Source organism: Pelodiscus sinensis, chromosome 1 (assembly GCF_049634645.1).
Source record: "Pelodiscus sinensis isolate JC-2024 chromosome 1, ASM4963464v1, whole genome shotgun sequence".
Lineage (NCBI taxonomy): Eukaryota > Metazoa > Chordata > Testudines > Trionychidae > Pelodiscus > Pelodiscus sinensis.
The window spans coordinates 286,640,858-286,645,610 of NC_134711.1; positions in this window are offsets into that span (position 1 = coordinate 286,640,858).

The following is a 4,753-nucleotide window of genomic DNA, read 5'->3' on the forward strand; positions in this document are numbered from 1 at the left end:
ATTTTGGGATACACGAGGGCTGTGTCTAGACTGCATCCCTTTTCCGTAAAAGGGATGCAAATTAGACACATCGCAATTGCAAATGAAGCGGGGATTTAAATCCTCCCCACTTCATTAGCATAAAAATGGCTGCCGCTTTTTTCTGGCTCGGAGCTTTGCTGGAAAAAAGCGCCAGTCTAGAAGCGGATCTTTCAGAAAATAAAGCCTTTTCCGAAATAAAGGGGGATAAGGGATCTTTCGGAAAAGGCTTTATTTTCCGAAAGATCCGCGTCTAGACTGGCGCTTTTTTCCGGCAGAGCTCCGAGCCGGAAAAAAGCGGCAGCCATTTTTATGCTAATGAAGCGGGGGGGATTTATATCCCCGCTTCATTTGCAATTGCGATATGTCTAATTTGCATCCCTTTTATGGAAAAGGGATGCAGTCTAGACACAGCCGAGTACCCTGAAATAGCACTGCAGTGTAGACATAGCCTAAAGGATTCCATCCAAGTGTCCTGTTTTGCTTTATTCTATAGACTATCCAAAATTCCTGTTTTTCTTTGGCTGCTCCACCTGTGATTCTGAACCCTGTGTAGTGTGATTTTGTGAGACTAGAGCCACAGTGGTGGCACAACTGCCGACTTAGCAGCAAGGAACTGATGTCAGTGAACTGCACCAGGTGACTTCACATAGGAATAGGACCTGGTGGTGCCAAGTTCTTTGGAGCAGGCAGACACCCTTTGAAGCCCTACTACAGGATCTAATTGGACCTGTGAATGGGCAAGTGTGGGGACTGGTCTTGTCACTAAGAATTCTGCACCTCAGTAAATGAGACAGGTAATAATAGCATAACCCAGGTAAGAAGTTAAATCTACTACACCTTTGAGATTTGCTGATTCAAATGAGTCAACTGGATATAACAATCCTTGAGGTCAGAAGATAACTGGATGTGTTGGAATATTGAAGCTGGAGATTCTGCTTCATCTATAATTTCTAGTTAATCCTTATAAAAAGGTAGAAAGAAAGTGTTCTGTTTTTATCTCTGTCACAGGAAGCCAGGCAGGTGTGGTCTGGGGAAGATTCTAGGCCTTAGCTCTACCATGAAGCAGAGAGAGAGTAGTGTTAGTGATAGTGTAACCCACCCGCCTAGTGTGGTTCACTGTCCCATGCAGTGGCACCTAGACCACAGCAACAGCTAAGACCAAGGGACCTCTACAGCACAGGTTGACAATCAGCTGTCTTTTAGCTCAAAGGGTAGAGGCTCTACACTAAACTATAGAGGTCTTAGGTTCAAATCCATCTGGTGGTGGTTAAAACAACACTTTTCATTTCATTCCTTTTCATTATTAAAAGTTCCTTGTTCAACATTAAAAGAAATTGGGGTTGTTGGTTTTATTTGTGAGTCTTTCCCATTGTCACATGACAGTAGGGTATTCTCATTATGATCGTTGCCTCCTCTCATGACTTTTAATGCAATTCTCACATTTGGACTTCTCAGGAATTCCCAACTACTGGAGCCAGGTGAAAACTTGATAAGCTTAGATTTCACTATGTATTTTTTTAATTAAGTTTCTAATTATCATGGTTTCAGAAAAAAAGCTTGAAAACATGACCTCTAAATTTCCAGAAACTCAGAAGGCAAATAAAAAGACCCAAATTCTACTATTATTTTTAAGTCACATGGCAGTTTAGTCAATCACATGGTTATAGGAGACATGACTTCTGATTTGTGAGTTAACAATACTGGCTGATATAGCATTATCCCACAGAGAAAGTACCCACCATTAAATCTTGGCAGAAACAAGTTCATCTTAACAGACTTTTCAATTCTATGTTGTAGCCCTTGCCGTGCTATACTACTCCCACTTTGTCATGTACCCAAAACATTCCACCATCAAGATATGTTGGAATGCGTTTACATTTTTAAAGAATGTAGATTTTTTTATTTCAAGGATGCATTATTCAACATCATCCCTTAACTATAATTTGCTTGTCATTAATGTGCCTTTGAATACAAGATATAGAAATGACTATATTATTTTATCACTGCTACTTTGCTCTTGGTTCAAAGAATATATTATAACAGCTTCCAATGAGGAAAGTGAGTTATGAATGCTGGCTGAGATTTTTTCAAGTAATTTTGGGGTGCCAACTTGAGACACATCACAGGGCCTGGTTTTTTTAAAGCACTTTCTAAAACTCATATCCCTTTAAGATATCTCAAATTGGGAACCTAGAAAACACTAGTGACTTCAGAAAATCTTGCCTCCTGATCCTAATTTCACTTGCGGGAAATAAGCAGGGAGAATAAGATGGGTGTTATTGGAGGTTGCAAGTAGAACAGAGGGATATTGGAGATGTATACAGAGATGTAATAATCCTACCACTTCTGGAATTATCCACAATGTCTTCCTGAAAAAATGAAGTAGTCAGTATCTGAATTTCTATTGTTAAAAAAAAAAAGTAGAAAAGGGGACTTTCCTGTCCTTTTTTTGTTTTTAATAAGGTTCCCCTGTATAGCTGCTGCTGGCCCAGCCAGGACTTAGCAGAACTTGCTCTCCCAGGGCTCTTTAGTCCAGCAACATTCGTGGCCTTGTCGGACCACGGATGTTCCTGGACCAGAGAGTCCCAGATTTGGGAGGTTCTATCTGTGCTCAGTCTTTCCAATCTTTGTAACTTTTCTTAAGATTGTGCTTCCCCCACTCCTTTTATTCTTTTGTGATAGTGATAAATTCTAGCACACACAAGACTATATTGTTTCAAGTTAACTGTAAACTCTCCTGGGCAAGGGCTGAGTTGGCATCTGTTTCAGTGGAGCTCAGTGTTACCATAAGAAAAAAACAAACATTGCTTTTCAAAATAATTCTAGATGGGACTGTCAATTAATCACTATTAACTTACATGGTAGTTCTCAAAAATTAATTGCGATTAAAAAAATTGACCATAATTTTAATCACATAGTTGAACAACAGAATGACAATTGAAATGTATTAAATATTTTTAAATAAATTGATTCCAGTTACACAGAATATAAAGTGCATATTATTTTATTACAAATATTTATAGTCAAAATGATAAAAAAAGAAACAGTAGTTTTCAATTAACCTCATACACATGCTGTAATGCACTTTATTGTGAAAGTGCAACTTCTATGTATAGAATGTTGTGTTACATAATTGCACTCAAAACAAAACAATATAAAACTTTAGCGCTTAAAAGCCCATTCTATCCTACTTCTTTTCAGCCAATTGCTAAGACAAACAAGTTTGGTTACATTCAGGCTACGTCTAGACTGGCATGATTTTCCGGAAATGCTTTTAACGGAAAAGTTTTCTGTTAACAGCATTTTCGGAAAAGCGCATCTAGATTTTGCGGAAAAGCGTCCGTGCCAAAGTGCTTTTGCGGAAAAGCGTCCGTGGCCAATCTAGACGCGCTTTTGCGCAAAAAAGCCCTGATCGCCATTTTTGCAAATCTCCGCTGTCTACACTGGCCCTTTTGCGCAAAAGTTTTGCGCAAAAGGGACTTTTGCCCAAACAGGAGCAGCATAGTATTTCCGCAAAAAGCATTGATTTCTTACAGTAGGCCAGTGATTTTCCGGAAAAACTGTCCAGTCTAGACACAGCCTCATAGTATATAATGCTGCTTGCTTCTTATATACAATATCACCAGAAAGTGAGAACAGGCATTCACATGTCACTTTTGTAGTTGCCATTGCAAGCCATTTACATGCCAGATATGCTAAACATTTGTATGTCCCTTCAGGCTTTGGACACTATTCCAGAGCACATGCTTCCGGGCTAATGACACTTGTTAAAAAAATGTGCTAATTAAATTTGTGATTGCACTTCTTGGAGGTGAATTGTATGTCTCCTGCTCTGTTTTACCTCAATTCTGTCATGTATTTCATGTTATAGTAGTCATAGATGATTTACAAGCACGTGTTGTTTATTTTAAGACCACTTTCACTGCAGATCTGACAAAACTCAAATAAGGTACCAATTTGAGAAGTCTAAAGATAGCTTCAACACTCAACACCAGGTTTAAGTGCCTTCCAAAATCAGAAAGGGATGAGGTGTGAAGCATGCTTTCAGAGGTCTTAAAAGAGTAAAACTCCAATGCAGAAACTATAGAATCAAAACCAAAAAAGGAAATAAGCCTTCTTCTGGTGGCATCTGACTCAGTTGATTAAAATGAACATGCATTGGCCCACACTGATTTGGACTGTATTGAGCAGAACCAATTATCAACATGGATACATATCCTCTGGAATGGTCAGTGAAGCATGAAGGGAATATGAATGTTTAATACACCTGGTGTATAAATATCTGGATATGCTGGCTAAAATAATGGCTGTTCTTATTTTCAGGTGATACTATAAGCCAGAAATGGCCAGCATTATCTCCTGTGAATAAATAAACTTGTTTGTTTGAATGATTGGTTGAACAAGAAGTAGGACTGAGGGAACTTGTAGGCTCTAAAATCTTTCAGAGTTTTATTTTTGAATGAAGTTATTTTTTGTACATTTGTAAGTTCAACTTTCATGATTAAGAACTTGCACTACAGTACCTATATTAGGTGAACTGAAAAAATACTACTGCCTTTCTTTTTACAGCATTTTGTATTCTGTATTGTAACTGAAACCAATATAGTTGAAAATGTAAAAAAAAATCCAAAAATATGTAAATAAATGATATTCTATTATTGTTTGACAGCACAACTAATCACGATAATTTTTAATTGCTTGACAGCGCTACTCATAAAGTATCATTTTATTT